Consider the following 22389-nt stretch of genomic DNA (forward strand, 5'->3'; position numbering starts at 1 on the left):
CGTTGAGATATCTGAGGAAAGTTATGCAAGCATGGCAAAGGCATTGCCTCAAAATACCCGATGCAATCACAATTGTTCTACAGCTAATAGAAAAAAAGTGTGAAGTGGATGACAAAGGATGCACAGCAGTGATGTGCGGTCAGGGGAGGCAGGTGATCATCATGGAAATATATAATAAAATAATTTCTAAAGATATTTCACCCTGTGGATGGTACTATAAAATACCTATTTTTCATTTCATTTAACCAAATGTGATGTTATTTTTCTTCAAAATCGCTGAATTTTCGCATTTTCCCATTCAAATGCTTGGAAGCGAAGCCGGTGAGGCAGCAGCGAGCTGAGCTTCACCTGGGATTGCGCAACCTCTCGCTAACTGCACCGGTTGCCACTCTATGAGAGCATGCTCCTCCTGTCTGTACGTCGCCAATAAAATGGTTAAAAACATTTAATGTATGAACAGATTTTCCATAATTTAGCTTATGTATTTAATGTACTGTGTTTTTATTGTCACCAACTGTGTGTGTAACGTGTTTCGTGTGCTAAGGAGCGATCAGAAACGGCAGAGAACAGATTCGAGGTGAGGCAGGCAGTTCTCGTGCCTTATCGCTGGGGGCGCTCATGAACCCAGACATTGTGACTCCACAACTGCAGAATAAGAGACAATAACGGGGATCTAGCCATACAGTAGCTGCGCTGATACAGAGAGCGAGAAAGACGTGGTTTTGAGTTGTACTTTAACGGTTGCTCCCTCTGCTGTTAAGCACAAATAATAATATTTACATGTCTAAGTTTGATTGAGATAACGGATGTATTCTGCAGCGGCGGCGCGGCTAAGCATCACATGTTAAAGAATAGTCTTTTTGCCCTCCAGCATTCTACGCATGCTTGAAATTTCCTTATGTAAACAATAGCATGCAGGGTCTAGATTTGTAAATTCGATTATAATTAAGTCGGTGCCTCACCAGCTGCGAACCTCACCGCACGTCACTGATGCACAGTTATCAAAAATCTTTCAGGAGTAAAGTTTTGAAAAGTGTGGTGTGTGTTTGGATTCCTGTCCCTCATTAATCAGACTTGACAAAACTACCAAGCTACCAATTACAGCTCCTCATCTTCTGGAATATGTCTGTACCACCTTTGCTCATCTAGAGATGAAAGTTTTTGCGAAACAGCTCAGGTTCAGGCGGATCGAACGGACAGCATCGGTGTGAAGAGGCATTTCCAATTCCGAGAACAGATTCTTAACTGGGTTTTAGTCTGGGACTCTGATAAGACAACTCTAACATGTTTTGATCTAAACAATTCCATCTTAGCAGTTTTATTGCAGTCTCTAACAGGTTTTCTTTTAGCATTGACCTAGATTTATCCCTTGTATCATTTTAGGTGCCAGTCAAAAATACGTCAAGCAGGCCCTCTAGAGCTGGAACTTAACTCTGAAACTGCTGAGAAGCCCCACGTTCGGTATCCAATATGTCTGCACAGACACGAAGTGAAAGTTATCTATCTGAACCATTTATTGGAACTTCTAAAGGTTTGTAGCTATCATTCCGACTGTAGTGCTAAAATTAGGATCAAATCAAACGGCAAAAATTTGCCTTTTTTTTGTTCTTTTACTCCTACAACGCATTTATTTGATGTTTATTTATTTTGTATACAGAAAACAAGTGTACTTCTTGACTCTGTCTCCTCTGAAAAAGTGACTTTACCTCGAGGGACTTCATGGTAAATTGATTACATTTTAATAATTAAAGAAAAAAGGACCAGTTAGTTTCTTGCCACATATAACATTTTGGATGTAGACCAATAAGCTCAATTTTGGTATCATGTAACTAGTGGTTTATGTTTGAGGATCTGCGCATGTTACTGTAAGACATTCACTAGTTCCAAACTTACGCAGTCACACACCACAACTCAAAATGAGCAGATCCCCTTGGTATGAAGTGACATTTTGAGATTTGTGATACATGTTACAGATATGTGATTTATTTTCTTTTTTTTTGATAAACAAGTGAGCTCTCATGTACTGCTAGGCTGCAAAAGTAGAGTGTAAAACACACACGCAGTACGCACAGAAACAAGTGCCAGTATTTCTGAGTCATAGTGCTATTGGATACCAAGCTATGAACAGACCTCTTTGTCCAACACATTCCTCCTTTCAAAACCATCAAAACGTATTGTAAACATTTACTTTTTAGTACACCAGCTCCACCATCTCACACATGATCTTGTCAGTTTCTGTAAAGGTCTGCCTCTGTGTTATCCGTAAACTGGTCTTTGTTACAGCCTACTTTGTGTCTCTCTATTGCTCCTAAACTGGTTTCAACAAAGGAGTGGAATAACTGATAAAACACACACACACACACACACACACGCAGCTTGAAATGTTTTCCAGAGGTACTTCTTAAGTAGAGCAGTAATGGTATGACTGAGCTTATTTTCTAGTGGAATTTGGTGCTTCCAGCTAAAATAATCAGGAATACTTGAATGCCATGTGGCAGTTTGAAGGGGAAGTTTTACCAGCATGACTGTTGTTGGGGGGCTGCGGGGCATAAATACATTCTAGGAAAACCGAAAAAGGGTGAAGAACTGGAAAACCTAATCCCAGTAGGTTGTTTATGCTGCATCCAACTGCTCTGACTGAGAGGCAATATGCCTTTTTCATGGGATAATTGGATATTCAGCACAAAATATTTAATCTGCTTTGTGGACAAAGTACATGAAAAGATTGGTGGAGGTCTGACCTTTGCGTGTGCAACATTTATCTGTTTTGTCTTGCCTTGTGGAGAGGCTTAAGCACATCAAGGCATAAGCTTGGTCAGCAGCCTCTCCGCAGCACTGTAAAGAAGTGGATGCACGTCACACACAGGCCAACTTGCCTCCCGGCTTTTCACAGAACAAAAGTGGGCCAATCAAAGAGCTTACTATCCTGAAAAACTACTGTAAGTGGCTCAAAAGACGCTTCAGAGGAGGGAGAAGTAAGAAACCAGCCTCAACTAAAAATGCATGTTTATCTGTTCTCTGCACTTTAACTACAAAAACCCCATGCATGCCATTACTTTCACCTGACATATTTAAAAGACAACATGGCCAATTTTATACTGATCTGGAAGGGTCAACAAAGGCAGACCTTAGTTCTATCATACATAAAAGATGGTATAACCATACTTTGGTCATGGCCCAGATGAGATGTTAGCTTCAGCTTTCTCAAGAAACCTATTTATTTATTTATTTAAACCAAGACTGTGGTGCTATGTCATTTTTTCATTTAACTGAAAATGGTCAGGACACAAATAGGCCTGTCACAATAACAAATTTTGCTGGACGATTGTCTAAAAAATTTTTGTGATAAACGATAATATTGTTTCAAGACCTTTTGACACTGATTTAATGGAAATGACTAAGAATACATGCGACTTCCTGATAGATGCACTTTATTTTCAAAAGAACACATAACACTGGAACTGATAAACTAAATAAAACAACTAAAAACAAAAATAAAATGGATTCTCGGTCTCCATTAACAAAAAACATACTTGAATAAAAACTAAACAACATAAAGCCAAAGTGGAAATAAATACTGCATTCAACCAAAAGAGTGCAGATTATGAAGTCTGTATTTGCCTTCAGTAATCACTAGATTTAAATAGAGAAGACGGGCACATCTGACTACCTAATGCAGTAGATCACAGTACACCATTTTTTTGCCCCTATTTTCCCCTTATGACAATCTTAGATCGTTGGCCGATCTAACCGATCATCCTGCAGTGTGTGGTGGGTTACGGTAGATCGTCGTGGCCGCTCCGATCTAAATGAGGGTTTTTCCCCGACTGGGAGCTTTAACACTGAATGTGAGAGGTAGCCAATCAGAAAGCTCGGATTCTTCTCCTCGCTTTCTGAGGGGAAATTACGGAGGGGAATCCCAAAAAGCTGACACTGCGCAACACAAAATCCCGCAGACATTTGAGATATGTGGAAACAACATTAATGTTTATTCAAAATTTCGTGCAAAGAATATAGAAATGACAAGGAGAGGAGTTGGAGCCAAATTGCTACCGCAGTTGATAAACCCGGTAAGTTTTCAGCTGTTCTTTGGTAACGTGACATAAATAGGTTATAATGATTTTCATTCGGTCAGGACTTTACGCTGACTCTAGCCACATGCATCATAGGTAGATTCTAGTAAAGCATTGATTAATGCCTGGTTTTAAAATTATTTAACTGGACTTGTAGCCATTATTTTGTGCCCATGTGGCTGGACACCACACAGCACGATCGAACCGTTATACCTGGGATTTCTGTCGGCTAATGTGTGGTCTCTCAGGGTTTGAAAATGGGCCGACAACTCGTGTAATGTGCGCTGGACATTAGACTAAGGAAATGAGGTCGGGAGGGTCAGTGGAGAGCACCGGAGCTGAGCCTTTTTCATTCAGTGTCATCAACAGGCCGGAAGAGACAATGAAGACGATAACTAAAATGAGGTCGATAGGTTTAATTTATCGTCCGATTAATTGATTTATCGTTTATCCCGACAGGCCTAGACACAAAACAATGTTACATTTAGAAACCAGTGTCCCGTCTGAAGGTCCTATAGCCAAATCCTAATTTGCTGACCCAGTGCCTGGTTAGGCTTTTCCTGTCTTTTACAAGACTAATCTGGATTAATAATTCATGTGATCCCTTTAAAACAAAGCATTCTTTTCTCATATACTGACTGACCATACCCCAATGTAAGTCTGGGTCACTTACAGTTGTGGAGAAAAAAAATCTACCTTATTACAGCCTAACGTATTTGTAGAAATGGATGCTTAAAATCTATTTCAATATCTCGGAAATGGCCGCTCGACTAGGTCTGAAACAAATTGATGCTTGCCACTACCAGCCTTTAAAAACCGTTATGAACAGAGATATTTTTTCTATGTTTACACCAAAGCACGGAATAACATTCCACAACATATTATGCTGATTTCTTTTAAACTTTTAATTGCCAAGACAGGAAAGAAAATATCTATTAAACATTTATTTAAAATGTAATAATTGCTGGTGAGAAACAAAGTGAGGCATTCCCATTCTCTTTTCTATTAAAGTGGCTGAAATCACACAGATGTATCTGTCACACTAGCACCACATGGAGACTAGGAGATTGTTACTACCTCACTACCATACAACTGCCGTGAATTCTACCATCATAAAGTGTTTGAGGAAAATGTAAGACTGTCAGTGAGAAATTAAAAGCAGAACTGGACCGACCAAATACTAAATGAGAATTCAGATGTAGAAAGTCCTTTGCAGAGTCAAAGCCCAGACGGACCTTAATCTCATTGTGATGCTATGGTATGGGGTGTCTTTAAATAAAGTGACCATGCAAGAAAAACCTTTCAAATATCTCACAACTGAAAGTGAGGAGTGGGCTAACTTTTCTCAGCCCAATATCTAAAAGTGAAAATATCTAAGTGAAAATCTAAAAGACAAAAAAAACCAGCTCCAAGACGAAAAGAAAAAAAAAAAACCACTACAACAGACTCACAAAAATGACAGAGTATTTTGATGAAGATCAAGCATCAGAGAGACTAAATACTAAAAAGAGAGACTAAGTTTAGCTTTTCCCCTGAGGACTCTACTCAGGTTCTTGCTCTCCTCCCTTTCTTCCTGGCCTCTTCCTTTCCACAATCCATCACAAAATAATTAACTTACTATAAGTGAAATTAATCCCACTAATTGGTTTTAAAGGTATTTTTGGAAACGAAAAGGGTGAGGTGAGAAAAAATGTCAGTGTGTGTGGATGTGAGTTTGAATATAAGCGATCGAGAAGGTGGGGGAGGGTGGCACCTGTTCACCCATACCTTGGCAGAGAGGATGTGACCTCGCCAGACAGGAAATGAACTTGCGACAAAATAGGGACGATGTAAACTGCAATTTTCTTTGATTCTCCTCCTCCTCTCTGAAATACATAGAACTGCTTAGGGTTTCAACTCTTCTGTCCTTCTGCTGTCTGATACTGAAAGAAAAAGCTGTTGTTTTCGCATGAGTAGATAAAGAAATAGCAAATGACAGAAAAGGCTTCTTAAGTGACTTCAAAGCTTAAGTGAAATGTGAATTCACTGAAATAGCATCGTAAGTTGTCCAAACAGATATTTTTATCCTCTTTGTCTTTCATGTTTGACATTTATTGATGCATTAGGGACACAGAATGAGAACAGCTTAGTGGATCAGAACAAATACAGACGCATAGCAGGATTAAAGAAGCAAGAAGGCAAATTTTGTGAAAAATAGAGCAAAATATGCAACATTTTGCATTATGACATAATTTTCAGTAAATATTGAATGGTTAAATTATTTTTCAAATGACTAACATCGAGGGAGGAGGGAACTATTGTGACCTGTGCCAATGTTCAATGTACCCCTATCACGTTAATGCAGATCTGCCTTTTTTCTTAGTGGTATAAGGATAGTGACTGATTGCAAAAAAATACAAAAATAATCACACAATCCAGGATGGACTTAAAAGGTGTTTAATATTATTTTCATTTTAAGCAACACTTATTGAATGCAGAAACCAACAGCTATTTATTGATGTGTTTTTAACAGTTCAATGGGTTCTATAAATAGATTCTGGCACAACCGGCCCTTTAAGAACATTCACATTGATATGGCCCAAAAGTTTGACACCCCTGGAGCACCGAACGGCGGTGAAAAGCACAAATTTCTGTGAACCCAACACACAAGACGCAAAAGCCTCAGCAGCAACAGCAACAAAAGTAGAAAAATTCTAAACTTTCTTGTATCACGTCGTCAGTCCCCATGTCCACGTCTACGAGCTTGAAATTCCACATGCACAAATTTTGCTGGTCATTTGGGTGGAAGTGGACAACCCATAGGAAACAAATGAAGAGGGAGTGATGTCGCCTACCATGTAGTGAATCCTTAAGTATGACAACAATGACCCAAACAAAACACTGAGTCTTATACTATGCTAGTATGAACATTTCCCTCACCTCAGCATGGTGGATGCTTGAAAGCTCGAAAATGAAAAAATGAAGCTTATGGCACAACTTACTTTCCGATTCATTTTGGCTAATGTATAAAACGAACCTCCTGGAGGCGCTTGTAGAGAATTTCGATTTAATTGATATGGCCAATTGATCACTTAATATGAAATGGAAATGTAACTAAATGAGACTGTGACATCATGACAAAACAGGCCTACACCTTTAATCCTTATACACATGCACTTGAATGGGAGTGCAATGAAAACACGTAGTATTTTGAAGATTTGACACGGTTTGACGTTCCACAAAATCCACTTTATTTTCTTAGTATATTTCTTTCAAGTTTACACTTTTGACAGCTAGATCTCTCAGAAGAGCATAATTGTGGTTGTAACACTTAAACAATGTCAAAGACTGCTCACACCATCTCCATGAACGTACTGAGCTAAAGCCACCAAGCAGGGGCGGACTGGCATACGGGGCTAACGGGAACTTCCTGGTGAGCCGGCGGGCTAGCAGGCTGGTGATTTAACCCATGGAGAAGCCTTGATGTTCGGCATGCGGTCACGCAGCATGTTCTTGTTTTGGACACCGCAATACCTCATACTCTGCCACATCAAATGCAGGGTCTGCCTTCCTTCAGGCATGTCTGCTGCACATGGCTGCAGAGTGGTCCTGTAAACACATGAGCAAGACTGCAAGACCTGCCGGCTGACAATGCAGAAGGGAGATCAGAGAAACTCGTCCCACAAAGCCCGGCCTAAGGAAACAAATAGCCTTTGAGGCTATGTATGTATGCATACATGTTGTAACAGTAAAACTGACAATCTGAGAATAGGAATAGACACATTAGCGCTACAACTGTGGATTGGACTCTGGAAGGAAGCTGGAGTACCTGTTAAAAATGTCTAACTCAGGGAGACGAATCAAGTCTTGACTTGGTCATAAGATTGTACAGGTGACTCCGTATAGTTTGCTTCTGCAAGAAGCAGTTCAAGTTTTGTTTTTGAAAATCATGCAAAAATTACAATCAAGTTAGCTTAAATGTAGGTAACATGATTATATCAGTTCTTTAGCTTTAGATCTTTATAAATAGGAAGGTTTTTGATACTTTTAAATATTTTTCTACTGCTTCTCCATGTGTAATTCACCCCTTAAGTAACTGTTAGTTCTTGTTTGTGCTAATTTGTTTGCCAAGCCTAACCTTCTGGACCGAATCTGTCATTTATAATTTTACTCTGTTATCATTCACTCTCTCTCCCTTTGCCATTTTGATTCACTGCAACATATGCTGCCACTTTCCTCACACGCAGACTAATTGCGGGTGGAGGAAAGGGAGGAAGAAATATAACATAGCCTCTCGGGGTGAGAGAAAAGAGGTGAGAGAAAGGGCAGGGAAAGAGAGGAAAAAAGAAAGAGAGAGGATGAGAGTAGGGAAGGGGTCCTTGGGGTGAATTATTCATCTTACACCGTGACACCTGAGGGCAATCTACCTCTCTGAGTCACCACCGTTAAAGAGACGGAGAGTAGACTGTGTGAGTCAGAGCTGCCCAAGAGGATATTAACATCTGTACGTGTGTGTGTGTGTGCGTGTGTCCTGTGGAGTATTGTCCCCTAAGCCGATCATGTGCCGCCTACATACGGAGACGATCTAAAGCGTAACTGGTGGTTGTCGCTCACACACGCACGCACGCACACACACACACACAGGCGTACAAGAGTCCTTAATAAGCCAGGTCAGCACAGCACACAGCATAAGCTTTCCTCTTACTGAGCTCCAGCCGAAAACTGAGCTAGCATTAAGCAGCAGCACGGGTAAGAAAACGCACACGCGCAAACACACAAAGCCAATGTTGAGCTTCTCAAACATTACACATGTCATCTTTCCATTAGCTGTTATTAAATTAATAACTGCCATCATCCTCTTTGCCTGTAATGCGCTATAATCTGCCTTCTCCAGTCAGGCTCTCAGACCTCGCCGACGGTTGACGGGATCGACATTCATCAGCACCAGTCTCGCTTCTTGGCTGAATTATTAAACGTACACATTTCTTACATCCCAAAACTTGGTGTTCCCAAGCCAGAAAACAGGAGGAAAAAAATGTGTTCTTGAATGTCTTTAAAACTGTTGGAATTTATTTGAGGGGCTCAAACCAATTCAGTAAGTTTGTAGGCTTTCGGTGTCTCGCGGAAAGATCCTTCAATGTGCTGCACAGCAGTTGATAGAGTAAATGATTCATAAAGCGATACTTAAACTTCAAGATACCCAGTGGACTCATGTTCTTGCTTTTCTTAGAATTGATTAGGTTAAATATTGGATGGACAAATGGGTTATTTAACTTATAATAAGACTTAAAAAAAAAAAAACAAAGATTTTGGAAGCAAGTCTTCAGTACTGTATCTTGCTGAGGTGCTGAAAAAAGATCAGGAGCGTTTTGATGTCTCTGTTTGTCTTGTGGCTCTTTTATATGCGCTCCACTTTCTCTGGCACTGAGCTTGATTTCCTACTGAAATTATCCAGGCAGACCAAAAATAATCCACCGCTAGAGAGAGGCGGCAGCGGCGATGGGATGGAGGAGAGAGGAAGAAAGGTAGAGGAGCGAGTGAAAAAGAGGTGGCGGAAAAGAAAAATCAGGAGATTAAGAATAAATAGAAATGTGAAAAGTGGGGAAAATGTGGATGCAACGAAAGGATGTAAATTGGCAAGAAAAATAAGGTAGAACAAAATAGAACGAGCAGCAATCACAGTTACTGTCACAAGTGTGAATTTATTTGAATTCCTGCTTGCCGTTGCATTACCTATGAGTCTGTTGGATGGAAGATCTGCAACAATGCACGCAGAGACCAGACACAGTCAAATACTTTTTCCAAATTAGGTGTTCCTTATTGTAAAGATAATCCCCAGCAGTGTGCGAAGCACTTGATATGGGCTTGGATACAGGAGTGTCAGAGAAACGACACGCTGGGACTTTGCTCCTACAGTCGAGCAGTCTCGGTTAGAAACTTTCAAGAAAAGGAAGGCGAATCGGAAGTGAAGAAATGCCATGTGATCTTCCTTCTAACATTTAACTTTGGTCATGAGTTTTGAGTTGAAATGGTAATAGGACTCAAGTGGTTAGCTGTGGTTTCACCAGTGGGGTTTATCCATTTAATGTTTTAGTTTTTCTTCTTGTTAGCAAAAATAGTCAGGAATGACTTATTTCTTCTTTCCCCCCAAACTATTTCAAATAAACACAAATACAAAGCAGTTGACTTCTCAGAGTTTTAGATGTTTCTTCTGCACTTTAATCCTCAAATTTACTAGTTAGCATATTTTGTTAGTATTTGATCTGTATCCACAATCATCAATATCAATGATGATTGAAAGAAATAAAGTACTGATATATTTCACTTTGTGCGTAATGAATCTATGTAATATGGGTAACATTTTCTGAAATGAAAATATAGAACTTTTTCATGATATTGTAATATGTTTGAGATGTACCCTAAAATTCTGTTGTCACGTAAAATCACAGAATTAAAGTTAACAGTTAACTATAGCAGGCTTAGAAAACTGACATTCATCTGGACATTATCCCATTCTTTAAAGGCAACGTAATCTTAGTGATTTAAATGAGAAATGCTAAGTCTGTTTTAATGTCAGACAGTGATACTTAAAGATTAAGTGTCTTTATATACAAAATATGTAAATATATGATTTCAATCGAATGAGCTTCTTATAAAGTGGAACTTTTGCCAACATAATTCAACGCAGTGCTAACCAAGCTGTACCAAAAAACAACAAAAAAAGGATTTAAAAGTCCCTTCTCAGTCACTGAAGAAAGATCCAAATCATTTTCCGAGTAAGCGCTCCAGCACACGGCCCTCGCTAATCACAACTCCACAGGTTTTCTCGTTTGCAGAACCACTTCAAAGTAAAAGTGCATCCCGTGGTAACACACACCTTGTTAGGTGAGGCTGAATGTCACCTTGAGAAACCAACTGGCCAGCTGCGCTGATTTACAATGCACGACTGCGTCCGCCCGCGCCACTTCTTCCTACCAGTCTGCTGAAAGTGATGCCTGCACTAATCCTGTGCACACAACTCCAAGATAGTGGACGCAGTAAAACAAAGCAAGCGTCCCGCCATACACGCAAAGACGTCAGCATTGCTAGGTGACAGTTGCACTGAATTTTTCCTCATAATTACTGTATTAATCAAGAAGTAATAAATGTGGAGTGGCTCCACACGGCGTTGATTAGCACAGATGATAGAGGAGCATGGGGGAAACACTGCAGCTATCCCTCGTTATTACCAGATTGGTAGCCGAAGGGGAAGCCTCCATGCCTCGCTCCTGCAGTGCAGATAAATGATTGACAGACCGGTCGGGTATATGTGTGTTTGTATGTGGGGGGTAAAATTGTTACACAAAGAGGAAGTAAGTTGTTTTCTGGCTCCTATTTCCTTTTAATCAAGTGACACTGTGTGTGTGAAACTGCGTTTGCGCGTGTTTGTGTGTGTAATCACAGTGACTTTCTTTCCTCTATTACAGCTTTAATCCATCAACTGGCTGTTGCTATGGTGTTTCTCCCTCCGCCCAATCAGAGCAGTGCTGCTGAGCACGCTCAGAGATGAGAATCACAGGACAACTGCTCGTCTTCGATACGACGAGCAAAAGGATGATGGAATCGGCGATTAAGAAATCTGACAACTAATTTAGAAAGGTGAAAAACGGCACAGTTCAGTACGCATGCACAGCGACCTCCCATGGAGTCCTGCAACCACCAGGCAACTTGCTTGATAATTGTGCACTTTGGGAGCCAGCTGAACAGCTCATTTTAATACATCACAACCGCAACTGATGAATTCATCTGCTGTCTGACACCAGTCTGTGAAATTGTCTTTAAACGTACAACAAAAGCACAAATCAAGAAATAATTTTCAAATAGACACTTACCTATCTGTAATATACTAATAAAATGTAATAAATCACATAAGAATGTATTTATTTTTGTTAGATGTGTAAATAACTCCTTAAATAGTCATACAAATAGTTAGATTAATTAATGAAACTTTGATTTAAATATGTGTTATATGTTTCTTGTTGTTTATTTTGGATTTCCTGTACTTTTAAGTATTTGATATATCTAAACAAAAAAAACTGAAAATTAAGCAAATTCACCCAGTTCCACCAAACTGAATAGAAACTCAGCAAAAAAAATTATGGAGCAGTCATTCATCCATAATGTAGGTTAAGAATAGACAACGTCTTTGTCCAAATCACACGGCCTTAAGGTTTACTAAAGATAATTTTTAAAACCGAGTGTTATTATGCTTGTTTGAAGTTTTACAGTCGTTTTATTGAAATGCCAGAGGAATTGCTTGAGGGAGTGGAGTTTGTTGGACAGACTGTAAAATAATCCAGTACCTCCCCGTTCTCACTTGTCGCTGTGCACTGCCAGTAAGCTGGCTGAAAGTGGCCTTCTAAATCTTTCCATTGCCCATATACAAAAAAAAAAAATTCTATCAGGATAACTATCTGAGCAGACGACTTAACTTGACCACCTATTACATTAAAGTTTAGAATTATTTTACCAGGAGGACTAATTGTTCATTTCCTGTTTAGATAAAGTGATTAGCAAACAGCAAAAGTTGTCCATGACATTGCTGTTGAAGTTTGAAGGATACAGAAGACATAGTGTTCCCTTTATTCGGAAACAGACATCATTTGAGGGTAGCAGATGATGCCTGCTGTAATTAATCGCCAAAAGCTTTCACTCAGGTCATTTGATGCAAATTGGAAGAATCAATGCGATCTTGTGTCACTTTAATTGCAATTTGCAGCTCGCAATGCAGTTTCTCTGCAGAAATCGCACTGTGAACCATAGCGCTCTTGCCGTCACTCTTGCGGTTTTTATTTTTTGCGCATTCGGACAAAGCAAGCCAGTTTTCACACTTGAACAAATGTAGACGCGTGCAGTTAGCGTTAGCTTGCCCGTGTGAGCAAAAAACACATGACGATGGTCATACTGTAGCCGCATGATAAAGTGTTTCCATGAAACATTCTTAAAGTAGGATAATCAAATAAAAGTGCGCTAAGACATCCATGCATTTCTATTTAACTGTAAGCCAATGATTAATTTACTCCTGCAGGTAAATTAATCAATGATGACAGTTCAGCTCAAAGCTACTAGTGCCTTTAAAGCTTTCAAAATCCAGGCATAGAGTTCCAGGACAGCAGTGTGCCTGCCCCTCTTAAGTGACAATTTGGTGTAGCTGGGCCTCACAGACTCCCAAAAGGCCGGAGAATGTTGGTGTCTGTGGAAAAGAACAGAGAGCAGACGCCTGCCTGGCTCTCACTGTCATATATTCGTAAGTGGATTTATCATTTCCAGGCCCTGACCTGTCCTCCGTGAAAGGATGGTCCTGCCTCGCCTCAGCCCTGCAAATTACTGCTAACCCTGACCATGAAACGTCTTTGTCCAAATCACACGGCCTGTGATCTCAGAGTATGGCTCTAAGGCTGCTGAACCTGTCAACGCTTCCTTTTGGTTTTTATGGCTGCTTTTACAACAACGTGAGGAGAAGGATGAGTGATTATGTATTAGGGTTTTAGAATCTTTAACTCTATAACCATTTATCTGAAATTCAGTTCTGATTGTTGAATTGCACTAAAATGACCCACCTGAATATCCTGTTAAATATAGTAGCTTATAAAAATATTAGTTGTAATCTCCTTGAACTTTTACAGATTTTGTCATGTTACATCCGCTTACTTTTGTGCACTTTATTGATATTTTATGTGATACACCAACAGTGGAGTTTCCATTTGTAGTGAGCTCCCCTGAGTCAAACCTACACAGATCCACAGGTTTGCAGCTTTTATCACATTTAGCGGCTGACATTTGTGCCCATTCGTTTTCTCAAACTTCTGAGCGTTCACACCTGTTAGTTTGCAGCAAAAAGCAATTTGCAAATTCAGTTTAGGTCTGATCCTGACCACAGTGCTTTCCTCTATATATTTATTAAGGTGTTCCTTAGATTATTCCTCACTCTAAACATCATGACTTTTGTTCAACAAGGGCTTTCTTCACCCAACTAAAACATAAGGGAAAGATTTGTGAAGTTCATGACTGATAGTTGTTCTGTTCACACTTTCTCCCCCTGACCTTTGGTCTCCTGCAGCTTTTCCAACGTTATCAAGGGACTCTTGGCTGGTTTTTCATAATTTGTGAATTCAGTTGGGCTTTATTTAATAATATCAAAGTAAATGGGTCGAATTCAAATACACACTGCCTTTTTAAATACGTTGTTGCAGTTTCCCCCCCGCCCCCCATCAGATAAAATTAAAGTTTGAAGCAGTATTTGCGAGGCACCGTATTGCTGCAGATTGAACAGCTCATATAAAAATGCTGTTGTGATCATGATTTGGATTAGGAGATTGGACCTTTTGCTCTCTGAATCCCTTGCTTTCTTCCAGCACACAAACTAAATGAGGTCTACCTTTGCTGTCAGAGCATTTCACACCTCTGTTTCACATCTTTTTAAGCAGCAAAGCCGTATTATTATCAAGTCTCTTCATTCCCAAAAGCCCAAATGTGTCATTGCCCGTTTCACACATCCTGCCACACTCTTCCTCCGTTTTTATCCCCCACCCCTTCTCTTTTGTCCTCTCTATCATAACCTTCTGTTGCCCTGCGTGTCTCCTTCTTGCCACTTTTTCTACCTCCATACAGTACACCCTTTCCAACACGGTGCAGCGTGTGCTTGCGTTCCAATAAACGCTGTGTGTTTTTGTGACACAGGCAGTCAAAGGAAGCTCGGGCGATTAACTCTGATAGCCACCAGATGCCTGGCTTAGAGGTAGAATCACAGTTTATAGCCTTTCAGAAAACGTTTTAAACATTTAGATGGACAGCAATGTATGACGAGTCCCTTATGAAGGCAAAAGAAATTGACACATAAAAGGGGTCAGGAGTGAACAAACCGGGGGGGGGGGACCCAAGAGGTAAACTGTGAATTTGGAACATTGTGTGCAGTAAATGGTGGCTTTGTTCTTTAAAGAGAACATGTCATGTTTTCCTCATGAGCTTGGGCTCTGGAGAACAAACAGCACATGAGTGAAGGCAGGTGACGGTCACATTCTTCAAACTGGCCGGGATGTGACCGCAGATCAAAGCCTTGATTGGCCACAAGCTGCAGATGTTGTTTGTGCTGTGATTCATTTGTGTTTGTCTGTGTGTGTACGTTTTAGCATTTCTCACCTTGTAAGGCCCGTTTTTTCCAACAAATGCTACCTTGTGAGGACACACTGCTCCTAACGGGACCCATGAGAAGTACTGTTTTTCGGTAAAGGATTGTGTCTACGATCTTACTTGAGTTTATGTTAGGTTTCAGGGCTAGGGTTAGGATATAAAAATGACTGAGAAATGAGTGGAAGTCAATCCAAAGTCCTTGTGAAGACAGAAAGACATAACGTGTGTGTGTGTGTGTGTGTGTGTGTGTGTGTGTGTGTGTGTGTGTGTGTGTGTGTGCGCGTGCGTGCGTGTGTGTGTGTGTTCACTGAAATCTGATCTTTCAGATTGTGAATTCAACAGGCAGATGGTTCAGAGAACAAGTGGCAAAAGCAACAACTAAGCAACAAATTAACAGACACTGAGAAACAAACTTACATTTCAAAACTACAAAATATTCAACCAATGAAATGAAGACTTATGTAGAATGTTTTGTAGCAGGTCTTTTCTTTGTCATGTCCCAGAATCCAAAGCAATTATTTATTTTTTTTTTTAGCTGATCATTCCGTCTAAGAAATATATCGGAACTGGGAAAGTTGGGAAATGACCATCTTTCAATCAGTCTACAAAATAAAAAATGTTCTCCTTAAAACTAATATCAGTCAGTGTTGAAGAGATAGCTCTTTCTCTTCAACCCATAAATAAACGTGGCCAATTTAAACAATGGCTAAAAGATATTTAATACCAGATTATTGCTTAACATGCAGATGTTTGAAACAGTTCTGTCAAAACTGGTGAACAGTCATAAAAATCCAGTTTAACTTCACGTATTTCTGCTGTTAGAGCATTCGAGTAAACAATATGTCGGAGTTCATTCTTCAAAATGTCTTTTGGCTTCTTTTATGCACAAAATGATCAGCTTCTAGACCAGAGAAAGAAACCTTTGTGCTAGTAAGGACCCATCTGTGTTGAGAGAGGAACTCCGGCTCAATTTACTTTACACAACCCAGTCAGGGAACACGAGAAAAATGTAAGAATCGCTTCTGTTATTATAAAGCGTCTGCAGGTGTTTTCGGGGGAAACAAACTAATAAATAAAAAGAATCAATAGTTCAGTGGCATTTAAAACTGGAATGAATCACAACAACAGCAGAAAGTTGTTGTTTTCCCCCAGTGCATCTAGTACATCTAGTGGTGGTATCCTTGTTCATTTATTTATTGATTGATAACAGCAGTTTGAGGTATAATAACGAGAACCAGACGACCAACAAAATGTCGATGTAAAGAAAAACAACAAACTTTCCGCTTAGCAATTCTTACATAACCGAAGTTGCCATTAGAAAAAAAAACATTTGTGGCAAGCTGCATATGATTCAGCCTAATTGGCAGGTCGCGTGACAGAGTGTTGCACCAGTCTCCTGAGACTCTCCCAGCGGAAACCCATTTTCACTTAGAAATTCCCAGATGCATTTTCTAATCACTGAGCTGCAACTTGCAGAGTGTGAAATTATGGTGCCAACTCCACAAAATTTCTGCTTGAGGAAATACAAAAAACTAATTTTTTTAGGGGTGGATTCTGTGGTCTTGAACTATATTATCTCACTCTGTCCAACAGCTTCCCCAATGTCTCCAAAAAATAACTGAGCTCTTTGCTAGTAAGAACTAATGGAGACAAATTAGGCCATGGTTCTCAACTAGAAAATGGTGGACTGCTTCCTCCAGGCTGGGGGTTACATTTCACTTTCTGGTTTGGAAACACCATGGGTTCCCTCCAGAGAGTGTGGGTTATGCCCCATAACTTGGTCCCAGAGAACTGGAAGACGCCGATCGAACGGTAGATGGTGACCACTGCCCCGCTTCTCCGGGGAATGGGTATCTCACAGTTTCAGACTTCTCCGTTCTGAACATCGTCTCTCTTTTCATCATGAGTGAACACAAAAGTTTCATATGCAGAAGTGAGAAACAAAGGATGATGGAGTGATTGAGAGGATGTGGGGTTGGTGGTTGAAGCTTTCAGAAACCAAAGGCTGTTATATTATGCAATACACAACAGACCATGAACAATTTCCGGTAACTGAAAATCAGTTAGGTCATCCATATTTGAAATGGTGCTAATTTCATTATATTGAACTAGGGTGACCCTATAAATGTCCCAGTTGTGTTCTGACCTCCTCCGCTGTCAGTCAACAAACGTCAAACAACCCTGCTGAATCGGCTAGGATGAGAAATCTTGCTGCCTCCCTTCTCTCTCCTCCTCTCCATCTTTCCTCGTGTCATCCACGGCTGTCCCCTCTCCCCTCACCTCCTTTTCTTCTCTCTCTCCCTTTGTCCCTGTTGGAACAGCGTGTTTGTTTAATGTGGTGTCTCCATGGTTACCCGTCTGCCACACTGATGTAATGTCATTAATCATCAACTTTATCACGCTGCGACCCAGACGCATGTATGCAGAAAGCTGGCCGTGGCATTTTACACGGCAGAAAGACAGGAGGAGGGCGGTCCACTTAAGAATATTAAAAAGTAACAGTGAGCAGACTCGGGTTTCCTTCGATCTTTAAGGAAAGCCTGCGTCTTCACGTACAAAATAAGAAGCTACATTCGAAGTACGATGAATGCTCTTCTTTTTCCTCCTTATGCCCTTCCATCTCTTCATGAGATTGCCCGCTCTCTTTCGGTTAACATGACAACAGACAGGCAATGTCGCGCCTCCTGCTCTGGTGACATCACCACAGGCGCCAAGCCAATCCCCGAAAAACCTCTTTATCATCTCTCTCTCTCTCCATCTCTCTCTCTTCCTTGTTCTTTCCTTCATGGGCATATTGATCTGGAATACAAATCACAGATGCAATAAAAAGGGTTGGTGGAAAAGTGGTAGTGAAAAAAAGAGGTGGAGTGGAGGAAGAACGGAGAATGGATGAAAAAAGAAAAAGAGGAGGGGAGAATAACAGACAGCCTCACTTATATATGAGCTACCGCCTTACTTCCAATGTCTGAGATGTGGTGTATTTTTGCTGTGGTGTATTTTTGCTTTTAAGTCCTTCACTTTAAAGTGTTATGGAACGGAGAAAGGCAATGTTATCAATTTACTTTAGAAATGAGAAAGGCTCGACTGAAGACATTTTTTTTTTACTTGGTGTGTCTGTAAAATTTGAATTGGGCACCAGAATTATTATTATTATTATTATTTTTTTTTTTTTATATTTGTTGGCAGGCAAAATCCATTAACACCAATGTGGCTGGCTGTGCAGATCAACAGGAGTCCCCTACAAATGCAACATGGCTATCTAATATGGCCACATCAGTACTCAATAATTAAGAATCAGCATTCAAGAAAAACCCGGATGAACATCAATTGAACAACCAGATAACCAACAGACTGGTCAAATCAAAGCAGATTTTTGAACCGCTGAAACCCAGTGATTCTCTGTTGAAATACTTGGAGACCAATGAACCTTACACTTGCTGGAAATGCTCAGAAAATGATAAGCAATGCAGAAACTGCTGGTTGCATTTAGCGAGAACCGTTTACTTCGTCTTTTTCCCCCAGATTTCCGATTGTGTATTGCTTATTTAGTGACGGTTTGGCTAGTTTTTTATATGCGATGATAAAAACCTTCTTTAATTTCTTGCTATATTTTTTATTTTTTTTGCCCAGAAATATCAGAAATATACTTTTTCAATAAAACATACACATTACTAGAAAAGCTACAGCACCATTTTGAAATGTAGAGACACAAATTATAGATGATTTCTTTGAGCCAAAAGTGGAAACAAAGTGGACATCTTTTAAAGTCGTAAGACCTCAAAGAATCAGGACTCCGGTAGGGCCTCTCCAAAACGTTTATTACTTCCAGTCAGAAGCAACATGTTTGTAAATTTGAAAGATTACTCAAACCTAATTCTTCCTAGACATTAATACTTTTTGCATATGTGAGTTATTGGTTTAATCACATAGAAAAAGTCACAGGTGCAAATAAACTGCATTTCAGTATTTTGCAGACAGAATCTAAACTCTGAAGTAGAGAATGGCTCTCAGCCTTCTAAGTTCGAATTCCCACTTCAGAGGGCTTTTCTGGTAACTTTATCCCATTTATAACTGGGAAAGTCCCGACTTCAGGTATAAAGCCGATGCTCTTTCCATTCTTTTGTTTAGAAATCCAAAAATGCAGATGCAGTTTGGTTGGGTTTGAACAAAAAAATAAAATAAAATTGGTTACGTTGTGCTTTAGTTCCTGCTGAATTCCAAAAAGAACACGATGTCAATGCTTTATGTGCTCTGCTGCTTAAAAACTGACCCCTTTTTACAGTAGCGGCGATGCCATGACCGCCATAAGGGGCAGAATTCATCGCCTTGGAAACACAAGTCAACGAGGAAGAATCTCTGTGGTGTCAGCACATGTTTCGCACATTTCTGAGACACCAGATAAACCCTCTAAACATTTAAACATTCTCCTGCTTCTGGACCTAATTATAGATGCAGGTCTGGAAATGGAAACACACACACACACATACACACACACCTACACATTGTTAAAGAAGTCCTGTAACTAGCCTGCTTTAGCCATTATAACTCGAGTGTAAAAGTGACTCTGGTCTTTTGGGAAGTGGACCGCTCTGTACAGACATACCCTCTCTCTCACTCACACACACACGCATACAGTATAGTCTGCAGGGAAGTGGTCCATGGAGCACACACATCAAGACTGGCCTAGATAGACGGGATGGCAGGGGACACAAACACATAACAGCCTTCTCTCTTTGAGCACATGGACAGTCAAGGACATTCTGACGGCCTACATAGTTGGGTCATTTCATACCAAATCTTACTCTTGTCTTTTTGTGAAAAATAGGGAAGATGAAGGCAACAGAGAAACATAAAACTGTATTAAAACTAGAATATTTATTTCAAAGACAGGATTTGGAGAAAGAAGATGAATGAAGATTTGTACATTGGAAGTTGAAAAGTATAGCACAATAATTTCACTCTAATGATCCACTGACTACTTTGTTTTGTTTTGTTTTTTTTGGCAAAAGTTCTACCTAATTCATGAACCATTTTCAAAATAAGTAGCACACTTCTCAGAGTGACTGATGGTTTGAAGCTTCTTTCTCTTTAAATTCATAACGGATTAAAGCTGCTTAAAGTGCGACAGATGCAATTTAGACCTGCTGTCTATTCTGGCTTAAACTCTGTATTTGCACAAAAAAATGTTCAAAGTTAGTGATACTTACAAAGAAAAGACTGAGTTACTTGATTGTAGTCAGGTTTTAAGCTGAGCTTCAAAATGTAATCATACTAAAAGACGCTTCTTTGTGCTGCTCCTGCCACATTTAAAGACCGAAAGGGATCAGGACGACATGACAGAGCGAATGCATGACAATGAATGGCACTAATACGCTGAATTTAACTTTTTTTTTCTTCTGTTTTTTTCTAGGGCAGTAGTTTAAATGCAGTTTTTATACATTTACCAAGTCTGTTTTTGTTTTGTTTTTTTGTTTTTTTTCTCTTTTGCTGCTGTCATGGCAGAAAATATCCAGTAGGAAAAACATATTTCTTTTATTATTATTATTATTATTATTATTATTATTATTATTATTATTATTATTATAAGCAACAATCATTCTTCACATTCATGATGGGAATTTCACATCTAGACTTAGATAATGAAAAAAAAAAAAGTGGATTTCGATGACACCAATATGAAACAAGAATAGTGTGACAGCATCTTTACTTGTTTTTCTCTCTAAAAAAAAAAAAAAAACTGAGCTGCTCGATACAATTCAGCCTTTCCAAGAGGTCATTTTAGCTGTTATTCAAAACAAGGTGGCATCCTTGGAGCAACTGCCCTTTGCTCTCTCATGCTGAAGTGTTACTTAACCTTTTCAGTCTGTCTGTGTAGCTGCATAGTAGAAAAAGCAGCAGACAGTGCCCCGTGCCCTAAGCTATGCAACAGGCTTTTGTAGCCCATGACTCTTTGGCTGTAAGAGGTGATCTGACAGGTTCTGGCCCAAGACACACACACGCACACACCCCAAAAAATGCCCCCAGAATGAGCAAATCTACACATAAACCTAGACACAACAGCACACACAGTGACAAATGAACAGAGAGTCGCATCATCTCTCTCTTCGTTTAATCTGTCTTTCCTAGGTGCTGTCACCCAGCAGGGGGACGCTCGCAGCGCACTGCGTGTGTGATGATACGTGAGTTTCAGCGGTAATGCGTGTAGACCTCGTTCCTCTGTAGTGCAGCTATTCATCCATGACAAGCCCACCAGAGGCCTGACTAACGAGACCGCCGGAACTCCGAACCCGCTGAAAGCATGGCTGAGCGTACTTTTTGTGCTTCAAACCTCTGCTTCCTGAGAGACAAGTGCGTCAAGAAAAAATAAATAAAAAAATGAGGCAAAAAGCAAGCTTTATGTCACGTGTTGCTAAAGGAGGTGTATGTGATGTCTCCCACAAGGAGAAAGTGAACATTTAAAGGGGAGCTATGATGCAAAATGGTCCTTTTGCACATTTTTGTACTTATACTGCCTCTAGAAACAGTCCAAGTGCTAAAAAAATAAATAAATAAATGAAGAACAAAAGACACACTCAGCCACTTTTTGGTAACTCAATGTTTTGGTGTCTGGAAAATGGCCCATTACTAAAACCTCCTGATTATTAGGTCACTTTCAGTGGGCACTGCGACTCACCTAGCGACCCCAGCTGAGCCCATGCCCTCACCAACCCAAGCAGAGCTTTGCTTTCTTCATATTTCAAAGACTAGCATGTTTTGGTCAGCTGGTTTTATCGCTCTATGCACCGTGCAGTGGTTGCTGGAAAAGACGCGCGTTTTGTTGTCGACTGCGACGAATGACGTTTGTCTGTGCGCATTCTCTGAGTCACAGAGAAGAGAACTTGTTAGTGACAACATCCCAGCCACAATGCCAAAGAAAATTGGAGTTTGTGGAAATCACTTCATGGCAGATTTTTATTTTTTTATTTTTTTTAAACATCACCGAAAGTACATGACAAGATTTACCAACAGACTTCAGTGGAAGGAAAGTTACGTTCCTACTGTTCATCGCAAAACAACAGATTAAAACTCTGCCACAGTCTCGGCTTTATGTCCAGGAAAAGCAGGCAGATGTTATTCTGTTTCTTATTGCTGAATCATCAACGCTGGTGAAGTGCCTTAGATGTTGTTG

General features: G+C 40.0%; 1 protein-coding gene and 1 long non-coding RNA gene across 32 annotated transcripts in view; one reads left to right on the top strand and one right to left on the bottom strand.

Annotated features, from left to right (window-relative positions):
• LOC103459269 (uncharacterized) overlaps positions 1–22389 on the top strand; it is a 175269-nt gene that overhangs the window by 142956 nt on the left and 9924 nt on the right. For 3 of the 8 annotated variants that reach the window (XR_014086107.1, XR_014086112.1, XR_532711.3), the window contains one exon: positions 11519–13298. The exons of 3 other annotated variants lie outside the window; for them this stretch is intronic. This is a non-coding gene — a long non-coding RNA (uncharacterized LOC103459269). Of the gene's footprint in view, positions 1–1383; positions 1898–11518; positions 13299–22389 lie in introns of those variants that run through there. 2 more of the 8 variants (XR_014086110.1, XR_532710.3) reach the window with 2 other exon arrangements.
• The window catches only part of cacna1c (calcium channel, voltage-dependent, L type, alpha 1C subunit), a 177471-nt gene that overhangs the window by 141607 nt on the left and 13475 nt on the right, over positions 1–22389 (bottom strand). The gene's annotated exons all lie outside the window — the stretch shown is intronic.

Source organism: Poecilia reticulata, chromosome 23 (assembly GCF_904066995.2).
Source record: "Poecilia reticulata chromosome 23, P_reticulata-male-v2, whole genome shotgun sequence".
NCBI classification, from domain to species: domain Eukaryota; kingdom Metazoa; phylum Chordata; class Actinopteri; order Cyprinodontiformes; family Poeciliidae; genus Poecilia; species Poecilia reticulata.